The 25,078-nt window shown below is 42.9% G+C and overlaps 1 pseudogene; it reads right to left on the minus strand.

Annotated features, from left to right (window-relative positions):
- Nucleotides 1–472: 472 nt before the first annotated feature.
- LOC131186075 (ferritin, higher subunit-like) lies at nt 473–1,490 on the minus strand (annotated as a pseudogene).
- Nucleotides 1,491–25,078: the final 23,588 nt, after the last annotated feature.

Here is a 25,078-nt window from a genome sequence, read left to right on the forward strand (position 1 = left end):
CATTTAACCCCCTGATTTCAACCATTGTTGAATCTGCAAATATTGTACTGTAAATGTGCCAGGCGGATGCATCCCAGACACAGGACAGATTCACAAATTTGGGAAGACAGTGGTAGACTTGTTTCTGTGGATCAGCTGTTGGGTGTCCGTTGTTCTGATGCTACAATCAGATCCAGTTCTTTTAGTCCAGTTCTTGCCAGCCAGTGGTAGGATGGTACCTCCCATGCCAGGTATAGATCTACCAAATTGCAATCAGAATAACAGAGCTGGAAGGGGCCTTTGAGGTTTTCTAGTCCAACTCCCTGCACAAGCAAACCCTGTAGCATTTCAGACTGGTTGTCCAGTCCTCTTCTTAAAAACCCATCCAGTGATGGAGCACCTACAACTTTCTTTCTTTTTTCCCCCCAATGCTAATTATTTGTTTATTTGCATTTTTTTCCAAAATAAACTGCATAAATCAATGGGACAAGGTTTAGCTGCTCTCGCTTAAGGTGAGCTTGTCAAAGACGTATTCGACCATGCCATTCTGGGGCAATGCCAGGGACTTCAAGTTGGTACAGTTGTCTCCCAGGAGTTTTGTTGTGGTCTGCCAGCAGCCTGCGGAGTGAGGTGCGGACTCCAGAGCCTCCAGAAACTGATAGTAGTGAGGCAGAGGAACAGGAGGAGCCTGTTCCTAGTGCACGCATGAGAAGAGCTGCCAGAAGGCAAGAACAGCTGAAGCAAAAAGAACAACTCAGGAGTAGGGCCAAGAGATTATTGGCCCCTCCCATAAAGCTTAAAACAGACCAGCAACTGTGTTTGGGCTTTGCCGGAAAACAACGTTGGTAGCTTCCTCTTCTGCTTTGTCTACGTCTTGTATTTATTTTTGTGATTTCTGAACGTTTGCCAAGAAAGGCCTTTGGCAGTTTGCCTAATTGGACCAAGGTTTGCAATAGGACTGAGGAATTTGTGTTGGGAGGAATTTGCTTTAATTTAGTTGAACTACGCTGGGAATGAAGTAATTCTCAGCTGTTCGAATAAAGTTTGTTTGTTTTTTCACGGACTGAGTTTCCTACTACCTACTTGGGCCTGGGTCACAACAAGCTTGATGGCCTTCACTTGCTCTTCCAGGAATTCATTCTCCAGGAAATCAGAGAGATGAGGGTCTGCTTTCTCAGTTGCCAGCTTGTGCAGATCCAGCAAAGCCTGGTTAACCTCCTTCTCCAGCTGCAGGGCATGTTCCAAGGTATCTAGACTGTTGCCCCATTCTTCTTTCTCTGGCTTCTTGATATCCTGCAGCACAATAGGTCCTCCTCGCTGGTTTTGGTCCTTCAGAAACTTGTCAGCATGTTCTTTCTCTTCCTGAGATTGTGGCACAAGGTTATATCATCACGGTCCAAGTGATGGGCCCTGGACAAGTAGACATAGCTAGCATGGAGTTCAATCTTCACCAAATGGTTTACAGCAGCCTCACATTCAGCATGGTAGTTCTGGCAGATTTGATAAGTCATCAGAGGAGGAAGAGGCAGTTGTTCCTGAAGTTCAGAAAGTCAATCACCCACAACTTTCTTAATTAATCATTCCGCTGATTAATTGTTCTGTCGGGAAATTTCTCCTTAAGTTCCAGGTTGGTTCTCTCCTTGTTCAGTTTCCATCCATTGTTTCTTATCCTGCCTTCAGGTGCTTCGGAGAATAGGTTGGGCCCCCCTTCTTCTTTGTGGCTACCCCTCAGCTATTGGAAGACTGCTGTCACGTCAGCCCTGGCCTGTCTTTTCATTAGACAGATATATCCAATTCCTGCACCTGTTCTTCAAATGTTTTAGCTTCCAGACCCCTAATCATCTTTGTTGCTCTTCTCTGCACTCTTTCCAGCATCATTTCAGCTTTTCTTGTAGACTCGTTCATCCTAGCTTTTGAAGATATCTCCCAGCAGCTGTTCGGAAGCCAACATAGCTCTCGGCCTCAAAAGAAACTTGTCCATCCTTCTTCCAAACCCTCCAAATCAAGCCCTAGAGCAGGAATCCATCCCACTTCAACCTAAATGCCAAACCTGTTTTGTGTTTTTAATGTGTGGGATTGATCTGCTGGTCCTTCACTGCTTTCAACCATCTTTGAATATCATCTGAAATGTAGAAATATTGAATTCTGTGTCCGTTGCCTAAAATAATTGATGGAGCGGCGAGCAGGGAGGGAATATCAAATAGCTTACATTGGCAGAATTTTGCAAACACGGACGGGACTTGTGTTATTAGAGCTGATTTTCAAGCGTACCATTTCCTTATGCAGAAGGTGTACAGAGAGGGAGAAGAGAAGGAGAGAGAGTGAGAGAAAGAGAGAGAGAGAAAGAGAAGGAGAGAGGGAGGAGAAGGAAAGAGAGAGAGTGAGAGAAAGAGAAAGATAGAGAAGGAAAAGGAGAGAGGGAAGAGGAGGAGAGGGAGGATGAGGAGAAAAGAGTGAGAGAAAGAGAGTGAGAGAAAGAGAAATAGAGAGAAGAAGGAGAGAGGGAGTGTTGTGTCTCGCTCGCTTTCCCCACAGCCGGGCCCATCTTATCTCCTTCCGGACGCTGAGGAATGTCCTGGCATGCCTCCAGGCCCCAGCCCTGGCACCATGCCCAGACAGGCCGAACAAGACGAAGGGCCTGAAGTGCCTCCAGCCCCCAGCCCTGGCTCCATGCCCAGGCAACCAGAGCAACTAGACCCCTCCCCCTCCCCCACAGCATGTGAGCCTGAGGAAGGTCAATTGCCAACAGCTGGAGCCTGGAGAGATCCTCGCTTCAGGAGAATTGATAGGCGGCGGCAGCAGAAGGAAGGGAGGGGCAGGCCTGGATAAGTGCTGAGTCATGGAGCCACACCCCATGGCCTATATAAAGGATCTGCTTTCTGGCATTCTCTGAGTCAGGCAAAGTCTACCTTGGGTTGCTGAAGTCACTTCCTGGTCTCCTGCCTGCCTTGAGAACTTTGCTAGGACTTTGGCAGAGCTGCAGAGGCACGCCTGATACGGACTTCCCCGACCCGGCCGTCAGTGGAGGAGTGGGACACGACAGGGAGGAGGAGGAAAGAGAGAGAGTGAGAGAGAAAGGGAAAGAGAGAGAGATGGAGAGATGGAGGATAGAGGATGGGAGAGAAACAGAGAAAGGAGGAGGAGAGATGGAGGAGGAGGGGAAGGAGAGGAGGAGAGAAAGACAGAGAAGAGGAGGAGGAGGAGGAGAGGAAAAGGAGGGAGATGGAGGAGGAGTGGGAGGGAAAGGGGGAGAAAAAGAGAAAGAGAGAGGAGGGAGACGGAGAGGGAAAGGGAGAGAGACAGAGAGGGAGAGTCAGAGAAAAGTGAAATTTAATCCAGTGGCACGGTTCCTTCTTCTCACCCTCACCAGCTTTTTTCCTTGTGTGGTCAGAAATGCCAAGTCTGCATGTTTCTCTGAAGTAGGGTTCTAAGCAATTACTCTGAGTCGCCTTCGTGTCCATGCACTAAATGCTAAAATGTTTATTCAGTGCGCTGAGAATCTGTCCACCCCCACCGAGAAATTATTGGTCCAAAATACTTTTAAGAGCAGGGTTCATTTCCATTGAGGGGAGAACTGGCAAGCTGGAAGATAAAGAGATATCATTGCTGTGCTTCAGGAAGATCAAATTGTTGGTTTTTTTTTTTTTTTTAAATATCCAATATTTCAAAGAAAATTGATTCAGTTGTAAGTAGGACAAGGTAGTTGATTATTCTCACAGGCATCTGGAAAAACTTTTGGTCATCCCAGTGGAGTTATTTCATTCTTCAGCCACGATGGAATAATGGAGTTGGAAGGGACCCTGTGTTGTGGTCCATCAGCAGCCTATGGAGCTGGCAACGGAGCCGGACAGCAATGAGGCTGAGGTGAGGCCAGGGCCATTGGGAAGTGAGGTGCGGACTCCAGAGCCTCCAGAGACTGATAGTAGTGAGGCAGAGGAACAGGAGGAGCCTGTTCCTAATGCACACATGAGAAGGCTGCCAGAAGGCAAGAGCAGCTCAAGCAAAGAGGACGACTCAGGAGTAGGGCCAAGAGATGACTGGCCCCTCCCATAAGGCTTAAAACAGACCAACAACGGCTTTTCAGCTTTGCCGGAAAACAACGTTGTAGCTGCGTCTTCTGCTTCATCTACATCTTTGTTTTTGTGACTTGTGGACGTTTGCCAGGAAGGGCCTTTGGCAGTTTGCCTAATTGGACTAAGGTTTGTGAGATAACTGAGGAATTTGTGTTATGCAACAAGACAAAGCTATCAACATTGTTGTCCGGCAAAGAGCCCAAATGCCGTTGCTGGTCTGTTTTAAGCTTTATGGGAGGGGCCAATCATCTTGTGGCCCTACTCCCAAGTTGTCCTCTTTACTTGAGCTGCTCTTGCCTTCTGGCAGCTCTTCTCATGCGTGCATTAGGAACAGGCTCCTGTTCCTCTGCCTCACTACTATCAGACTCTGGAGGCTCTGGAATCCGCACCTCGCTCCCCAATAGCCCTGGCCCCACCTCTGCCTCCTATGCAGAGCCCTCATCCGGGCCTTCCCCAGCCTCCAGGACTGGCCCATGTTCTTCCTCAGCCTCATCGCTGTCCGACTTGTCAGCTCCGCAGGCTGCTGGCAGACCACAACTCATCTTTCCTTCATTTTTCTCCTTCTTGTCTTTCTTATTTACTCAGCCATCCTGCACATGGCCCAGATCATATCAGCCGTTCATCTTTCTTGTTTGGATGTCAACTTAATGGATTTTCAGAGATCTCCCCCCACCACCACAAAGTTTTATAGAAGAACCCTTACTTAGCTGACATTACCACAGCTTTAACGCTGGATGTTTTGACTGCAACTTTAAAGCGATTTTTAAAAAAAGCAAACCAAGAAGCTAGTCCTCAGTGTTCTAGAGTGGGGCAGAGAAATTAAATCAGGATAGAGGAAGGTACCCATAGTATATTAGCCTTAAAGTAGCAAGTCTGCCTGCTTGAATCTGCAAAGCTGAATATTCATGTCACATTTGTTATTTCAGTGATAAAATAAATAATCCGATGCCATTGCAGGGGTGGGAACTTTTCTCTTGCAATTATTTCTCCAAATGGGAGAAAGATTCCTACACCAAAATAAATTAATAAACCAGTAAGTAAACACACACACACACACACGTATATACACACAGAGGGGTGGAGAATTTTATTCGCAAGTATGTGGGTTTCTGTTTGCATATATATACTTAATGATTTATGAATAAGATTTCCCCTTTCTGTGTGTCAACAAATATAAATTGCTTTGCATCACCAATGATAATATATGAGTAATAAACATACCCATTTTTTTTTATCCGCAACAGATATAGGATTTTAATTATGGGAGTTAATTTTCGGCGCACAAAGTCTGCTTTCGCACAATTAGAGGGGGGATAACTTTTAATTAACTTTGAAGAACTTTCTTTTTCTAAAGAGAAAAAAATCCAATTAAAATGCTTTGAGGGGCTATTAGCATGGAAATAACAGTTAAGAAGGGAGAAAGGGAAATATGTAACGATATTTATGAATGAGAGATTTCTGCGCGGAGAAGAATATGACTCTTTTTGAAAAATTGAACTCGCAAAAGGGGAGGGGGAAGTTAGATTACAGTTTCATTTAAGATACGTTGCGCCAACAGCAAACTCACAATTCTTTTCTGGTTATCAAACAATTCAACGACTTGCAATTTGAGAGCTATCATTTTAAGGTTATTTGTCATGCTCATTGCGATTATTTTATTTTCTTGAGCTCGGTTCTCATCCCAAACGTCTACGACGTCTCCTATATTCTTTTGTAACTCGGAGAGTTGGCCGATCCAACTCAAATTATTTATTTCTCATTTGTTTCGTTCCATTTGGACTCTGGGCATGTGTTTGGACTGAAGGCAGAACAAAAAGTGACGGATGGAAACTAATCAAGGAGAGATAGTGTGGGAGCCAATATAGTTCTAGGCTGCATAAACAGAAGGATAGAATCAAGATCACGTGAAGTGTTAATACCACTTTATAAGGCTACACTTGGAATACTGAATCCAGTTTTGGTTGCCACGATGTAAAAAAGATGTGGAGACTCTAGAAAGAGTGCAGAGAAGAGCAACCAAGATGATTAGGGGACTGGAGGTTAAAACATGAAAAACAGTTGCAGGCACTGGATAGGTCTAGTTTAAAAAGAAGGACTAGGGGAGACAGGATAGCAGTCTTCCAATATATCAGGGATTGCCACAAAGAAGAGGGAGCCAAACTATTCTCCAAAGCACCTGAGGGCAGGACAAGAAGCAATGGATGGAAACTAACCAAGTAGAGAAGCAACTTAGAACTCAGGAGAAATTTCCTGACAGTAAGAACAATTCATCAATGGAACAACTTGCCTCCAGAAGTTGCGAGTGCTCCATCTCTCGAGATTTTAAGGAGAACCTGGACAAACATTTGTCTGGAACAATATAGGGTCTTCTGCTTGAGCAGGGGATTGGATTAGAAGACCTTCCAACTCTTGTTATTCTCCCAAAGAAGAGTTGGTTGAAGATTATGATTGCTCCCTGCAACCTTCTACTCATTCATCCTTTTGCATCAACTCATTCACTCCTGACTCATTTATCGGACAGATGAATTTTTCTCTCAGCGCTGAAAACACCGAGAGCAGATGAGATGCAAGGGGAGAGACAACCCAAGGCCATTTTCATCCCTCTGCCTTCCTCCTCTTGGCCAAGGTGGGCCGAACACCGCAGCAAGCAGCCGCCGAATAATATCTCAGCCTTGCTCAATTTTCACCTCTCCTAACTGAGGTCCTTGCAAATCAAAACCCTACCGTTGCAATGCCTAAATGTATTGCCATCAAAATCAAATCCGGGGGGAGGATGTGTGGAGTGGATTTAGATCCCCGCTTGATTAAAAAGAAGGAGGCCGCAGTGTTAAGGCAGCCGGTTTCCCGAAAATGCGGTGCTACGCTGACCTCTAGTGGAAAGCCCGGAAATAAACCTACTATTCTGGATTTTGATGATCCCTTGCCAAGCTGAGCTGTCTTGTTTTTCTTCACCTCCCACCTTCCTTTGAGCTCAAGTTTTATGATTTCCTCACTTCGCTCCAATCTTTCTCAGGGATCGGGGAAGTCGTGACAGAGAAAACCTTATGCGCAGATGGTTCTCCTCGCTGAACTGCAGGTGGTTGTTCTACCAAGGTCAAAGGAAGGGAAAGGACATTCAAAGGATCTCAAAGCTGAGCATTGAGAGAGACCAATATATATAGGAGCTGGTTGATTTCAGCAATCCTGTTTGCCTTAAGGTCAGCTGAGGACAAAAGTGGCAAGAGAGACCCGGGCGAGCCTCCATAGCTGGTCTTGTTCAAGGTCATTCCAAAGACAATGCAAGAATTCCGGGCACTAGAGAACCCATCATTCATTTCTACTTCTACAGAATAACCGAATGACAAAGTTCATTTTTATTTTATTTTATTTTGTCAATCATATATAAGATAACAGGTAAAAGTATAAACATAATTTGGATACATGAAAAGAGTAAGTAAAAAAGGAATATTAGGACAGGGACGGTAGGTACGCAGGTGCACTTATGCACGCCCCTTATGCAGACCTCTTAGGAATGGAGTGAGGTCAACAGTAGACAGTTTAAGCTTAAAGTTTTGGGGGTTTGGGGAAAAAACTGCAGAGTCAGGTAGTGCATTCCAGGCATTGACCACTCTGTTGCTGAAGTCGTATTTTCTGCAATCGATCTTGGAGAGGTTCACTTTAAGTTTGTATCTATTGTGTGCTCATGTATTGTTGTGGTTGTCATTGATAGGTAGGACATTGTGGTAGATAATTTTATGTACTATGCTTAGGTCAGACCAAAGTCGGCGTAGTTAGTTGGAAGGGATCTTGGAGGTCTTCTAGTCCAACCCTCTGCTCAAAACAGGTAACCCTATAACATTTCCAAAACAAAGGAATAGAAGAATGGATACTGAAAGTTACTAACTTGGCTGAGATGGCTAAAATCTCAGCCTTTTTGAAAGACAATACGCAGGAAAGATATTTAATTGAATGGAAAAAAATGGATTGATTATTTACAAAACAGATATCAGATTAAGAGATATCAGATTGCCTTTGAATAATTAAGATGTATTATTTTATATAAGGGGGGGGTTAGGAAATGAAAAGATTTGGATGAGGTTAATTGGATTAGAAGGGAAAATTTTATTCTATGTTGGGTTTATCTATAACAATACCTTGTGATTGACCCGGGAAGTCGGGGGAAGGAGGGGAAGGGGGTTTGTGGGAAGGGGGGAAAATGTTTTTGTTTGTTAAAACTTTTTCAATTTAAAAAAAACAAAACATTTCCAACAAAGAGTTGACCTATCTGTTCTTAAAAACTCCCAGTGTTGGAGCATTCACAACTTCTGGTGGCAAGTTGTTCCACTGATGAATTGTTCTCACTGTCAGGAAATTTCTCCTTAGTTCTAAGTTGCTTCTCTCCTTGATGAGTTTCCACCTGTTGCTTCTTGTCCTGCCTTCAGGTGCTTTGGAAAAAAAGTTGACCCCCTCTTCTTTGTAGTAGCCCCTCAAATAAGGGAACAAGGGAATTTTACTGAGTTGGAAGAGACCTGGGAGGTCTTCTAGTCCAACCGTCTGCTCATGCACAGCGCAAATAGGCATGGAGCCTTCTTGGAACCACTGAAAGGACTGCGTTGTGGACTCCACACCCATTTGCACTATTTGCAACTGTTGAAAGATCCAATACAGTCAACGACACAACACTTCCAAGAAGGCTCTGCACCCATTTGCCCTACTCAGGTGACCCTGACGACACAGATAAACCTCCAAGTGGCCTCAAGGACCCTCTAAAAAGGATGCAAATGACCGGCTGTCTGCAAAGAGTATAAATCCTTCCATTCCCCTTACCATCCAGTCACTGCGGAAGAAGCTTCCTGGATGAGAAGCGAAACGTCTTCAAAGAAAAACAAAGGAAGTCCAGTTGCCTCTTGAAAAAAGCACCTTTGGAGCAACCACGACCTGGATGGCGGAGAAATCTCTATAGACATTAAGGCTGGAGCGTTGATATTCAATGAAAATACAGGCGAATAGAAGCAAATGCATGGGTCTCCAAAGAACAGACTTCAACAAAAAATAAGAAGGGTTTTATAAAATGAAAAATAGAAGCGGTTAAAGCCCCATTGAAGACAAGAAAGGTAGAAGACAGGGATAAGAAACCCATGCGGCTGCAATTTTAAAAAAAGCTTAATGAAAAGCTGACACAGGCTCTAAGCAGAATGTATCTATCTGTTTCTTTATTTAATATCACCATTGCGAGCCATCATCGCTAACCAAACACCTTACAAGTCTCGAAAAAACCAATTCTCCCGGCTGTGTTTTTACTTCCTCTTACAACCACTTTGGCTGAATCATTATTTTGCAACTCGGTTTAATGAGTTTCCTGAAACCCTCTGGCTGCCCAGCCTGTGCTGGCCTGGAGTAGTAATTATTATGGACAAATGCAATTAATCTTGGCTCATAAAATATTGCCTTTTTTCCCCCACTGCAAATCTGGATGTCACTCGATGTCCGAAGCCATCGTTCCTTTTCCAGATCACAAGAAGGGATATTGCGGCTTTATACTGCAGTGGTGAGGCCACACTTGGAATATTGTGTGCGGCTGCACACAATACGGAGAGTCTAGAAAGTCTAGAAAGTCTAGAGAGTCTAGAAAGATGGCAGAGAAGAGCATCAAAGTTGTCTAGGGAACTGTGAAAATATTTACAGACCCCTCGCATCCTGGACATAAGTTGTTTCAACTCCTACCTTCAAAACGACGCTATAGAGCACTGCACACCAGAACAACTAGACACAAGAACAGTTTCTTCCCGAACGCCATCACTCTGCTAAACAAATAATTCTCTCAACACTGTCAAACTATTCACTATGTCTGCACTACTATTACTATTTTCTCATTGTTCCCATCACACATCTCCTTTTACTTATAATTGCATGACTGTAACTTTGTTGCTTGTATCCTTATGATTTATATTGATTGTTTCCTGATTGTACCCTATGACTATCATGAAGTGTTGTACCTTATGATTCTTGACGAATGTATTTTGTCTTTTTATGTACACTGAGAGCATATGCACCAAGACAAATTCCTTGTGTGTCCAATCACACTTGGCCAATAAAAATTCTATTCTATTCTATTCTATTCTATTCTATTCTATTCTATTCTATTCTATTCTACTCTACTCTACTCTACTCTACTCTATTCTACCCTACTCCACTCCACTCCACTCCTGTTCTATTCTATTCTATTCTATTCTATTCTATTCTATTCTATTCTATTCTATTCTATTCTTATTCCCTATTCTACTCTCCTCTCCTCTCCTCTCCTCTCCTCTCCTTTCCTTTCCTTTCCTCTCCCCTCCTCTCCTCTACTTCACTTCACTTCTATTCTATTCTGCTCTACTCTGTTACAATCGAACAAATCCAGAAATATTTCACAAGAAGAGTGCTCCACTCCTTTGCTTGCAACAAAATACCTTATGCCACCAGACTTGAAATTTTGGGCTTAGACAACTTAGAACTACGCCACCTTCGGTCTGACCTAGGCGTAGTACATAAAATTATCTGCTACAACGTCCTACCTGTCAATGACTACTTCACCTTCAATCACAACAATACACGAGCACACAATAGATACAAACTCAAGGTAAACCGCTCCAAACTCGATTGCAGAAAATACGACTTCAGCAACAGAATGGTCAATGCCTGGAATGCACTACCTGAGTCTGTGGTTTCATCCCAAAATCCCCCAAATTTTAACCTTAGACTGGCTACTGTTGACCCCATCCCATTCCTAAGAGGTCGTTAAGGGGCATGCATAAGCACACCAGCATGCCTACCGTCCCTGTCCTAATGTTCCCTTTTATTCATATCCATTTCATGTATTCATAATCATGTTTATACTTATATCTGTTATCTAATACATGCTTGAAGTAAGTAAGTAAATAAATAAATAAATAAATAAATAAATAAATAAATAAATAAATAAATAAATAAATAAAGAAAAGAAAAGAAAAGAAAAGAAAAGAAAAGAAAAAGATAGCAGCCTTCCAATATTTTAGGGGCTGCCACAAAGAAGAGAGGGTCAAGCTTAAGGGCCGTAATAGCTCAGGCTGGTAAAGCCTGTTATTAGAACACAGTAGCCTGCAATTACTGCAGGTTCAAGCCCGGCCCGAGGTTGACTCAGCCTTCCATCCTTTATAAGGTAGGTAAAATGAGGACCCAGATTGTTAGGGGGGCAATAAGTTGACTTTGTAAATATACAAATAGAATGAGACTATTGCCTTATACATTGTAAGCCGCCCTGAGTCTTCGGAGAAGGGCGGGATATAAATGTAAATAAAAAATAAATTAAAAAAAAGCTATTCTCCAAAGCACCTGAGGGCAGGACAAGGAGCAATGGATGGAAATTAATCAAGGAGAGAAGCAACTTAGAACTAAGGAGAAAGTTTCTGACAGTGAGAATGATTAATCAATGGAGCAGCTGGCCTCCTGGTGCTCCATCACTGGAGGTTTTCAAAAGTAGACTGGACAACCATGTCAGAGTATATTCATGAACTGGAATAGGACATAGTAACAAGATCAACCAATGTGTAGGCATAGCAACTAAGTCAGCCAATGAGGGCTGTTTGGGAGCTGAGACTGACTGGAGCCAGTGCATGTCTTAGTCTACAGCTTCTGAGTCTGTGCTGAGAAATGAAACTGAAACCAGTCTGGACTTGCATCTCTGCTGTACTGCTGCCTGTGTGTTTTGCTTGTAACTGCTACTACATTGAAGAAGAATCTATATTGGTATTGTAAAATTTACTTCATCTGTTATTATGTATATAAAGAGAAGTTAATGAATCCTGCTGAATCAGTTATCTGGGTCTGCTTCTGGATTTGACTTTTGCAAGAAACTCTGACAAACCATTTGACTGGGAGGGTGAAAGGTCTCTTGCCTTGAGCAAGGGTGTTGGACTAGAAGACCTCTAAGGCCCCTTCCTGTCCTGTGTTTCTATGTTTCTTTCACAGCCCGCTTCCATTCAAATGAGAAGGAAGTGAAAGGAACCCATTCAAAACTTCAGGATGGTCTACAACTTCTCCTGGATCATCAATTAACATTTCAAATGAACCTGATTTTTACTATTTCAGCCTACAGCCACTGAGCAAGAAAATACTTATTTCCTTAGAAATGCATTATTGAGGGTCTGGAGGAAATATCAGTATAAATTAGATGGAAAGATTCCAATATGGGCAATCCCGAGACACATGATAGAAAATATAAATATATATCAAAAGATGGAGGTAGTTACCTATAAAGAACTCCTTTGTATGGAAAAGGGGGAGTTACAATTAAAATCCAGAGAAAAGATGGGGAAAGAAGGGAAAAATTATATATGGTTTCAATATGGACAATTACAAGCTAAATGGAAATTAGATCAAAAAATAGGTATTAAGCAAACTGAGGATAATTTGTTAAAACAAATAAAGAGGTTTGCTATGGCAAACCTCCTTCCCAGGCTGAAGGTAATCAACAACTGGCAGATGACCTGAATGAGTTTTACTGCAGGTTTGAAAGGAAACTACAGCCACCTATCTCCACAACCCCCATCTCAGACACAGCAACAACAGCCAAGCCTCCTACAACTGACCCCATTTCATTGGGTTCACAACCCCTAGTGATCACAGAAAAGGAAGTGCAGGACCTATTTCACAGACAAAAGCCAGGAAAAGCTCCAGGCCCAGACAAGATAACTCCTTCTTGCTTAAAAGTCTGTGCTGACCAATTGGCCCCCATCTTCACCCATATTTTCAATAAATCACTAGAGATGTGCTATGTTCCTTCTTGCTTCAAACGCTCTACCATCATCCCAGTGCCGAAGAAGCCCACCATCAAGGAACTGAATGACTACAGACCAGTTGCTCTAACATCTGTAGTCATGAAAACCTTTGAAAGGCTAGTGCTTTCCTACCTGAAAACCATCACGAATCCGCTTTTAGACCCCTTGCAATTTGCATACCGAGCAAATAGATCAACAGATGATGCTGTTAATATGGCTCTGCACTACATCCTACAACATCTTGAGTCTCCAAAGACCTATGCAAGGGTCCTTTTGTAGACTTTAGTTCAGCATTCAATACCATCATTCCAGACATTCTTCTAACTAAGCTAAACCAGCTACAGGTACCGGAACAGACTTGTAAGTGGATCACAAGCTTCCTAACAAACAGGAAGCAGCAGGTGAAGCTAAGCAAGATCACATCAAATACCTGTACAATTAGCACAGGGCCCCCCCAAGGCTGTGTGCTCTCCCCACTTCTCTTCTCTCTGTATACCAATGACTGCATCTCCAATGATCCATTTGTTAAGCTACTGAAGTTCACAGATGACACAACAGTGATTGGTCTCATTCGAGACAATGACGAATCCGCATATAGACGAGAGGTTGAACGACTAGCCTTGTGGTGCAACCAAAACAATCTGGAACTGAACACACTCAAAACCGTAGAAATGGTGGTAGACTTTAGGAAAAACCCTTCCATACTTCCACCTCTCACAATACTTGACAACACAGTATCAACAGTAGAAACCTTCAAATTTCTGGGTTCTATCATATCGCAAGATCTCAAATGGACAGCTAACATCAAAAACATCATTAAAAAAGGACAACAAAGAATGTTCTTTCTGCGCCAACTCAGTAAGCTCAAACTGCCCAAGGAGCTGCTGATCCAGTTCTACAGAGGAATTATTGAGTCTGTCATTTGCACCTCTATAACTGTCTGGTTCGGTTCTGCAACCCAACAAGAAAAACACAGACTTCAGAGGATAATTAGAACTGCAGAAAAAATAATTGCTACCAACTTGCCTTCCATTGAGGACCTGTATACTGCACGAATCAAGAAGAGGGCCGTGAAAATATTTGCAGATCCCTCGCATCCTGGACATAAACTGTTTCAACTCCTACCCTCAAACGACGCTATAGAGCACTGCACACCAGAACAACTAGACACAAGAACAGTTTTTTCCCGAAGGCCATCACTCTGCTAAACAAATAATTCCCTCAACACTGTCAGACTATTTACTGAATCTGCACTACTATTAATCGTTTCATAGTTCCCATCACCAATCTCTTTCCACTTATGACTGTATGACTATAACTTGTTGCTGGCAATCCTTATGATTTATATTGATATATTGATCATCAATTGTGTTGTAAATGTTGTACCTTGATGAACGTATCTTTTCTTTTATGTACACTGAGAGCATATGCACCAAGACAAATTCCTTGTGTGTCCAATCACACTTGGCCAATAAAATTCTATTCTATTCTATTCTAAAGGCCAACAGCATATTAAGAGGTTGTATAATGTATTAGTAGAAATAGACTCAGAGACTGAATTGGTTAAGGATTGTATGATTAAGTGGGCACAAAATTTTCAGCAACCAATAATGTTGGAAACTTGGGAAAGAATTTGGGTGAGGAATGTTAAATTTACGCAAGCGCAAAATATGAGAGAAAATTTTTATAAGATGTTTTATAGATGGCATTTAGACCCCAAAAAGTTGTCATGTATGTATCCTAATGTACAGGCTAAATGTTGGAGATGTGATTGTGAAGATGCCACTTATTACCATATATGGTAGACTTGTAAAAAAGTTAAAGCATTTTGGATTAAAGTATGGTGGATCATGCAGAACATTCTGAAAAAGAAGATTAAGTTTACCCTACAGTTCTTTCTACTAGGAATAATTAAGGATTGTACAGCTATAGAGACTAAATTGATTTTGAACTTTATAACAGCCGCGAGACTTTTGATTGCTCAATATTGGAAGAAAGAAGAATTACCTACAATTGAAGAATGGACACTCAAAGTATCAAATCTGGCAGAAATGGCAAACATTTCTGCTTATTTGAAAGACTATACACAAGAAAAATATATTTTAGAATGGAAAATGTGGATTGATTATATTCAAAATAAGTATCAGATAAAAAAATATCGAATAGCATATGAGTAAATTTAAGAAATATTTTGTATTAGATATATTTCTGAAAGAGTGGGGAATTGAGAGTGTGATTATGTGTGGAGTGACTAGAATTTAGGATTCATTTTGGATTATGATTGTTAGTTTTGATACCCTGCATTTTGTTCTGGGAAGTCGGGGGGTGGGGGGTAAGGGGGAGGGGAATTGGGGGGGTTGAGGGTACAGGATGGAGTGATGGTTAATGTACAGGGATTACTGAAGATGTATAAATATAATTAATGTAGGGTCGGGTCTGCCCAGTTACCATTTTAGAATGGTGGGGAGGGAGAAAAGAGGAGAGAGTAGGAGGTAGGAAAGAGGAGAAGAGGGGTAGAAGAGGGAGAAGAGGAAGGAAGAGGGGTAGAAGAGGGAAAAGGAAAGTGTAGGGTGGAGGGAGGAGAGGATGTAGATAAGAGAAGGGGAAGAAGGTCTGGAAAGTAGAAGAAGGTAGAAGAGGGAAGAGAGTTAAAAGGAGGGGATGGTGACTGGGCAAGCCCGACTAATTGTATATGACTGTACATTGGATGAGCTGTTGGATATGATTGTAAAAATAAAACTTTTTTATAAAAAAAAAAGAAAAAGAAAAAGAAAATACTTATTTCCAAAAAAAGACAGGGGTGGGGTGGGGGTAAGGGGAGGGAATTGGGGGTTGAGGGTACAGGATGGAGTGATGGTTAATGTACAGGGATTATTGAAGATGTATAAATATAATTAATGTAGGGTCGGGTCTGCCCAGTTACCATTTTAGAATGGTGGGAGGGAGAAAAGAGAGAGAGTAGGAGGTAGGAAAGAGGAGAGAGTAGGAGGTAGGAAAGAGGAGAAGAGGGTAGAAGAGGAGAAGGAAGGTGTAGGGTGGAGGAGGAGAGGATGTAGATAAGAGAAGGAGAGGAAGGTCTGGAAAGTAGAAGAAGGTAGAAGAGGGAAGAGAGTTAAAAGGAGGGGATGGTGACTGGGCAAGCCCGACTAATTGTATATGACTGTACATTGGATGAGCTGTTGGATATGATTGTAAAAATAAAACTTTTTTATAAAAAAAAAAGAAAAAGAAAAAGAAAATACTTATTTCCAAAAAAAAAGACAGGGGTGGGGGTGGGGGGAGAGAGAAGTTGGTTTGTTGTCAGCTCTTAAAGTCCCAGAATCCTTGCTGAGTTGGGAAGTGGAAAAAAAATCTAGGTAACAAAATTGCTACTTGACCTTTGCGATGGAGGTTTGTGCATCTTGGCACGTGTCCCAAATTAGCTCCAAATTTAAGTCCAGGTCAACTGGGGGGAGACGCTGCTTCTAATCTCCGGGTGGCCTGTCGCCAATCAATCCCAAACGCACTAAACAAATTGACCGAAGAGCTAACTCAGTTGGGTATTCCCAAATGCTTCTCTTTAATTTATTCTTTTCGTTCCGGAAACCCAGCGAACTAAATTTGCCGGGTTATTTTTTTTTAGGAGAAGGGCAAATGGCTCAGCGTCAGAGGTCGGGTTTCGTGATGGAAAGAGAGGTCTTTTTTTAAAATAAAATAAAATAAAACAAAACAAACTGTACAAGGTCCTTTCCCTGGGAGAAGAATGCCAATATGTAGAGTGACTGTTTCCAAAACATCTTTTTGAAACTTGATTGGACAATGAGAGAAAAATAATGGGAAGGGACCAAGGGAGGAAAGTTAACCAGCCAAAGTCTGGAGTGAACTCTCAGTTCTGGCTTAATGTCAGACCCGCCTCATCTTCAAAGTAAAAACGAAGGTAAGGTAAAAGTAAAGGTTCCCCTCGCACATACGTGCTAGTCGTTGCCGACTCTAGGGGGCGGTGCTCATCTCCGTTTCAAACCCGAAGAGCCAGCGCTGTCCGAAGACGTCTCCGTGGTCATGTGGCCGGCATGACTCAATGCCAAAGGCACACGGAACGCTGTTACCTTCCCACCAAAGGTGTCCCTATTTTTTCTACTCGCATTTTTATGTGCTTTCGAAACTGCTAGGTTGGCAGAAGCTGGGACAAGTAACAGGAGCTCATCCCGTTACAAGGCAGCACTAGGGTTTCGAACCGCTGAGCTGCCAACCTTTCGATCAACAAGCTCAACCTCCTAGCCCCTGAGCCACCGCGTACCTAAAACGAAGGTATGGTTTACTAAAAGTCAAGTGAATTGCAGTTGCGTAAAGCTAGAATTGAGAGTTCTGCATACCATTACATACTTTCCCTCCAGAAAAAAAAAAAAACGTACACAAGAAACCAATCACAGGGAAGGATGTTTTCCAGCTGTTAGTGATACCCATCTGGACTGACCGTAGGACCAGTTCTGGTGTAGTCCAACAGTATGCAATTGCAAACATCTTTTGATTCATCTCAAGAAGGATGTGGACCATCATTCGTGAAGGGTGTGGACAAGAAGCAAAAAGGACCAGGGTGGAAGCTCTCTGCTCTTCTTCACCTTTCTTTCCAGTCTGGTAGCAATGAATAATGAGGTGCTTAACCCCTCGTTTTGTCTTGTCTCCTAGCTCCTCATTAACATATATTTGGGTGGCGAGATGAAGGTCAATCAACTGTTATGGATGAACTGGGATGGATTTTCTGTCAGGAAGCTACATGACCTCCATCGGCGACAGGCTGGCCCTACTTAGCTCAACCTCTTCTAATCACCCACAATTCTCTCCAACTTTTTAAGAAGTTGGTAGAGCTATTTTCTGCTCAACGGGTATATGGAGATTATAGTTATGTTCTGCTCTTGCTCCGAGAAAGTTCAGTGTGTTATCTCTAATCCAGTAGAGAAATCTAAAATTTTTACTACCGGTTCTGTGGCCGTGGCTTGGTGGGTGTGGCTTGGCTTGGTGGGTAGGGCAGGGGAAGGATACTGCAAAATCTCCATTCCCACCCCACTCCAAGGGAAGGATACTACAAAATCCCCATTCCTACCCCACTCTGGGACCAGCCAGAGGTGATATTTGCTGGTTCTCCGAACTTCTCAAAATTTCCGCTACCAGTTCGCCAAAACCGGTTGGAACCTGCTGGATTTCACCCCTGCTCTAATCTACCCACAGAACGCCATCTTTTCTGAAAACCCAACTGGCCTGAAAAATGGAGCCATCAGGAGTGACATCTGAAGGACCTCATGGATGAACGAAGATTGGAGCGCAGTTCCCTTTGGCCTTCACCCCTTCTGACCATCAGCTTAGATCCCACAAGAGTTTGTAGCAAGCTTCCGTCTGTTCCTCACACTGGAGGCAACGTACGCCTGGCATGTAATGAGCAGAAGTGGCTATTTTCTAACTCATCTGACAGCCGAGCCGTCCCCAGCCACAAGTTGCAAAAAGTCGTAATCGGAGACCGTCGAAGAGAGGAAGTTGTGAACGCTTAAAAAGGTCAAGCACAGAACGTGAGATCCTCATTAAGGAAATCAATGTGTTAGAAGGAAGCCACAAATGAACAGGAAATGAGAAATGTCTCTTTCTGCAAGAAACAGAAGGCTGTTTCACGAAGGAGGGTAGAAACCAAGTTCTGAATAAAATCGCCCCCCCCAAAAAAAATCGCTTGAGAAACCCACCGTTCATTGACTTGACTTCACACGTCAGTGTATGAGAGTTCATGAATTGGAATAGGCATGGTAACAGGTCAACCAGTGGGGACTGTTTGGTGACCCAGATGGCTCCGAGGCTGGGCGTGGCTTAGTATTTGATTTGTATATAAGTGTTCAGAGATGATATTCAGTCGGTTTGGACCGGTTCTGGAGAACTGGCAGCAGAAATCGCAGGTATTTACAGACCCCTCACATCCTGGACATAAACTGTTTCAACTCCTATCCTCAAAACGACGCTATAGAGCACTGCACACCAGAACAACTAGACACAAGAACAGTTTCTTCCCGAAGGCCATCACTCTGCTAAACAAAGAATTCCCTCAACACTGTCAAACTATTCACTAAGTCTGCACTAGTATTAATCTTCTCATCGTTCCCATCACCCATCTCCTCCTACTTATGACTGTATGTCTGTAACTTTGTTGCTTGTATCCTTACGATTTATATTGATATCGATCGTTTCCTGATTGCTTATTTGTACCCTATGACTATCATGAAGTCTTGTATCTTAGGATTCTTGACGAGCATATCTTTTCTTTTATGTACACTGAGAGCATATGCACCAACGACAAATTCCTTGTGTGTCCAATCACACTTGGCCAATCAATTTTTGACCAATCAAAAATTCTATTCTATTCTATTCTTAGATTCCATAGATTGAGCAATGTCTACAAAAAAAAAGAGAGGGGGGGGTTTATAAGGTATTTAAGACAGGCAACAATGCTTAATACAAAATGTGAAGGACATCTATTTTCCATACCATGAATGGGTGGTAAATAAAATTACAGTCCTGAAATTACAACCCCAGATTAGCAGATTAACAGAATAACTGAGTTGGAAGGGACCTTGTAGGTCATCTAGTCCAACCCTCTGCCCAAGCAGGAGACCCTACACCATTTCTGACAGATGGCAGTCCAGCCTCTTCTTGAAAGCTTCCAGGGACGAAGCTCCCACAACTTCTGAACAACAGCTGGAGCTAGAATTTCCATCGCTAAGCAAGACGGTTGTTAAGAGAGTCACGCCCGATTTTACGACCGGTTTTGCCCTAGCTGCCAGGTGAATCACTGCCGTTAAGTGAATCACATGGTCCTTAAGCAAATCTGACTTCCCCCAATGATTTGGCTTCTTAAAAACCAGCTGGGAAGGTCACCCATTGGTGACCACACGACCCTAGAATTCGGCAACAGTCCTAAGTACCTGCCAGTTGCTAAGCATCTGAATTTTGATCATGTGACCACAGTGAGAAGCTGTGTCATTTTTTAAATGGGAGGACAGGCTCAGATTTAACACTTTTCAGTGTGGTTGCAACGTTGAACCAGTCACTAAATGAATGACTGTAACTTCAGGAATGCCTGGATACCGTTCCAAACTATGCTAATTATTATTATTATTATTATTTGCATTTATATCCCGCCCTTCTCCGAAGACTCAGGGCAGCTTACACTATGTCAAGTAATAGTCTTCATCCATTTGTATATTATATACAAAGTCAACTTATTGCCCCCAACAATCTGGGTCCTCATTTTACCTACCTTATAAAGGATGGAAGGCTGAGTCAACCTTGGGCCTAGTGGGGCTTGAACCTGCAGTAATTGCAAGCAGCTGCTGTTAATAACAGACTGTCTTACCAGTCTGAGCCACAGAGGCCCTAATGCAGGGACTATCTACAGTCTTCCAAGCAAAGCCTTTTGAACCTATATTTCTTTTAAAATATTTGAAGGAGAAACTAAATGACATAAAAGAAAAAAAGAGAGAGAGACTAGGAAAAGGCCCCAGTAGCCGGAAAATAAAATAATAAGGAATAAGCAGAAAAAAATTACAATTGTGGCAAAAAAAAAAAAAAGGTGGAATTCGTTATTTCATTGATTACATAACTAATTGAATACATTAGCTAAAATCACCTCGCCATCCTGAGAAATGATTGCAAATCATTGCAGCGCTCTAATATTTATATTGATTCATCACTTCAATATTATCTAAAATAAATGCACATAATCTTATGAAAGGAAAGGCATCCCCCCCCCCCAAAAAATTAAAAACCCTCCAAAACTCGTCTACATTCTACCCAAGCGATGATTGCGTCAAATTATTTATAAACATTAAAATTGCTTCTATTCTCTTTACATCGAATGTTTGCCTCGTTAAAAAAAAACAAAAAACCACCTCTATCTACATTTGCCTTGTTGTGTGACGTGAATTATATAGGGAAGTCATGCTTTCCTTAAATTTAACAGAATAAAATAACAGAATAACAGAGTTGGCCCTTTTTGCCCTCCCCAGACTCCTAGAAAGGCTCTGGCGGGTGGGGAAAGCAAAAAATGGGCCTACCGTGAACAGGGTGCATAGAATTATGGATGTAGGCACGCGCACATGCGACACCCCCCCCCACCACCATCCCACTGGCACACAAGGGCAAAAAGATTAGCCATCATGGCCCTATAACATTTCAGACAAATGGTCGTCGATTTAGTTCGCTGTTTTTGTTCTGGACGTAGTGTGCGATACAATTTTTATTTACAAGGCCAATTATAGAAATTTGGAGGAAAGCATAACATGGACCTCGGTATTTGTAATCCCGCTACCCGCTACCACACGTGGATGGATATGATCCAGATGACCACATCGGCTGAAGCAGCATGTTTTTAATTTCCTAAATTTGGTTTAAGGATTCAAGGGACAGCACCCGCAGTCCAATTGACTTGAACCTTGGACGAGTCAGTACCAACTTTGGACTTTGCGACATGATGCTGGCTATCATCTTAGTGGGTTCCAAAAAGGGTTGAACCAGTGGTGAAATGCTCCTTGCGTGGCCACCGCTTCGCTGCCCACGCATGCGAAATGTGCGCTGCACCTGCGCATGTGCAGTGCGCGCCAAGCACACACTGCAGGCACCTGTGCATTGCACACCAAGTGCAGACTGCACGCATCTGCACATTGCACACCAAACGCACACTGCACGTGCAGGCACACTGCACACCAAATGCATGCTTCACATGGAAAAAGGAGCCGTTTGAAGGTAAGTAGAACAGCGAGGGGGGGGGAACAGCTGTGCCGCGCGATTTAGATTCACTAGAAAGCAGGATTTCCTGCTTTCTAGCAAATATAAATCGTGCGGCACAGCTGATCATCAGAAATACCGGTTCACTTGAACCGATAGCTTTTTTTTTTAACTACTGGTTCACCTGAACCGGTAGCTTTTATTACTACCGGTTTGCCCGAACCAGTGCGAACCAGTAGCATTTCATCCCTGGGTTGGACCAATTTCTTAGAAGTCCTGGAGATCAGTAGCTCTTGGTCTTGATGGTGTTGGGACTTCCTCTGAAGGCCATCCGCTGGAAGAGTTGAAGGTCTTCCTCGTGCAGTTGGTGGACAACTGTGCAAAGAGACCATTGGCCTAGAACAGCAGCTCCCAACATTTTGGGCACCACAGACTGGTTCTGTGATGAGAGATGTTTTTCCACGACCCAGAAGGGGGTTTGCTTGTTTGAGCAATCCAGTTTCTGGCAACGCCGCAGCCCAGTACTGGTCCATGGACTGGGGGTTGGGGATTGGGGACCCCTCCACTCCAACAGAACATGGCTTATGTACTTTGATCTCTTCTGGACATTGCTCTAAGCCCCTTCCCCTAACCACGGCTTTCTTCCTGGAATCGCGCCCTACGCAAAGAGCTTCTGTTTTTATCGCTACGTAGAAAGCCCTCTTAACCAAGTCTAATCAGTTAAGCCTGGGGTTTGTTGCTATCTTCACAGTGTCTTAGACTAATCACTGTAATAAAGGCACCAAAGGGAACCTTCTCCTAAAGTGGCATTTACTACTGGTTGTGCCTGAGAACAAAAGCTTTCTGATTAAAGTCAGCTTTTTATCACTTCCGAGCAAATCTACTCCATAGAAAAGCGCTAATAAAACCTACAGAAGCAACAGGCTGAAACAAATATTCAAGCAATAAAGAAAACAGCAGAAGGGAGGGGAGACTGTTTGGCTCCTTTTTAAATAGACGTCTAATTTCCTTGGAGAAAAGAGAAACAGTACAATGTGTTAATCAGGACGGGGGGAGATGTAGCTCATCGTTCCTTATTTAATTGATTTGTGGGCCAGAGGAATGATTGTTGGATGATATTTTAATTGATTTAGTGATTGAGGAAGTTAACACGCTGGCCGGTCCCTTAAGAATCCTGGACAGCTTACAGGAGCGATTTTCGGACGATATTTTAATGGATTCACTGATTGAAGAAGTTAATATGCCAGCAAGTCCTGGCCAGTTTACACCATCTTCTATCAACATCCACTGAACAACTTCAGCAAGTTGTTCAGTGGAACAACTTGCCTGCAGAAGTTGTAAATGCTCCAACGCTGGAAATTTTTAAGAAAATGTTGGCTGACCGTTTGTCTGAAAGGGTTTCCTGCCTGGGCATGGGGTTGGACTAGAAGACCTCCAAGGTCCCTTCCAACTCTGTTGTTGTTGTTGTTGTTGTTGTTGTTGTTGTTGTTGTTGTTGTTGTTGTTATTATAACATTCCTAATACCATGGTTGTGATTTAGATTTATTACACTATCAGCATAACTGTGAAAGTTGGACCATAAGAAAGGCTGAGCGCCAAAGAATTGAGGCTTTTAAACTCTGGTGCTGGAGAAGACTCCTGCGAGTCCCTTGGACTGCAAGGCGATCCAACCGGTCAGTACTAGAGGAGATCAACCCTGACTGCTCTTTAGAAGGCCAGATCCTGAAGAGGAAACTCAAATACTTTGGCCACCTAATGAGAAGGAAGGACTCCCTGGAGAAGAGCCTAATGCTGGGAACGATGGAGGGCAAAAGAAGAAGGGGATGGCAGAGAACAAGGTAGCTGGATGGAGTCACTGAAGCAGTCAGCATGAGCTTAAATAGACTCCAGAGGATGGTAGAGGACAGGAAGGCCTGGAGGAACATTGTCCATGGGGTTGCGATGGGTTGGACACAACTTTGCAACTAATAACAACCACACTATCAGCATTATATGTCAACAGATGTTGAGACTTTGAAAAAAGTGTGACAATTTATTTATTTATTTTATTTATTTTGTCACAACATCATATAAAAAGATTATATAGTATATAAACATATATATGAGTAAATATTAGGAAGTATAAGCATATGTATATATGTAGGAAGAAGAAAAGAAAACTAAGATGACTGAAAAACTAAGATGACTGAAAGCCTAGAGACCAAAACATACGAAGAATGATTGCAGAATTTGGGTTTGGCTAGTCTAGAGATAATAAGGATTTGAGGGGCTGCCACAAAGAGGACGGGGGTCAACTTATTTTCCAAAGCGCCAGAAGACAAAAACAAGAAGCGATGGATGGAGACTAATCAAGGAGAGAAGCAACCTGGAATTAAGGAGAAACTTCCTAACTGTGGAAGGACAATTAACCAGTGGAACAGAAGTTGTGGCTGCTCCATCACTGGAAGTTTTTAAGAAAAGACTGAACATCCACCTGCCTGAAATGATATCGGGTCTCTTGCTTGAGCAGGGGGTTGGACTAGAAGACCTCCAAGGTCCCTTCCAGCTCTATTCTGATCGATTGATTACCAACCCCACCCCCCCCAAAAAAGAAAGTGCATTAAAAGCATGGGGAAGCCATTGTGATTTGAGCCCAGACTTAATTGACAGCAAGTTTCTTTTCCTTCCCATCACATGGGCTCCATCATGCAAGAAAAAATTAAATTGAGGTTGTTGGTGTCAAAACATATCCAGATGCTTAAGCAAACCACAGCCTCCATTATTGTTTTCTGATGATAAGGATGAACGTAGAAGAAGGAACTTTTTAAATATATAGGAGCAAATACCCTTAATGTAGTCTGTTTTCATTAAATTGAAAAGCAATCCGATATAGTGTTTGTCTTAACCATGCCTGCTTCCAAGGTCTGGCTCCTTTCTCCACGCGGAATTTGGCACGTCCAAAAGCTAAGATGGACACGATGTCGGCTGGTGCCAAAAGTTACAAACCTTTTTTAATTGCTGGATCGGCCCGAGAGGCAGACGGTCCATCAGCTGTTCTGTCTTTAGCTACTTCAGCACAATTGCATCGACCGACTTAAAAGACTCTGCTTCTCCAGAAGATTCCTATCTTGCGGAAAAAGCCTTCTGAAAAAAACCCAGCATTTGATGCCGAGATGCTGAGATGGTTGGTTGTCCTCTGCTTCTTCCCACTTGTAGACTCCATAACTTTGTCCCCTTCCACGCCTTAAGGTCGCCTTCAGGAAGTGAGGGAAGCCGAATGTCAACTCGCAAAGCATCCTTGGCCATAGGCAGGAGGGGGGGGGGGAAATTGATGCAGCAGCATGGCAGCCACAACCAGAAGCACATTCCATGCATACCTTTTTCAAGGCTGTATTCCAGGTTACTTGGAACAGCAGGAGGGGTACAATCTCTACAGCCCGCGAAAGTGCTCCATTGGAGAATGTGATTTATGACACACCCTGGGAGGAGGAGGGAAACAGGGTCATATTTGGGCTGTAAATTATGTGGGGC

The sequence above is a fragment of the Ahaetulla prasina genome, chromosome 16, assembly GCF_028640845.1.
Source record: "Ahaetulla prasina isolate Xishuangbanna chromosome 16, ASM2864084v1, whole genome shotgun sequence".
Taxonomy (NCBI): domain Eukaryota; kingdom Metazoa; phylum Chordata; class Lepidosauria; order Squamata; family Colubridae; genus Ahaetulla; species Ahaetulla prasina.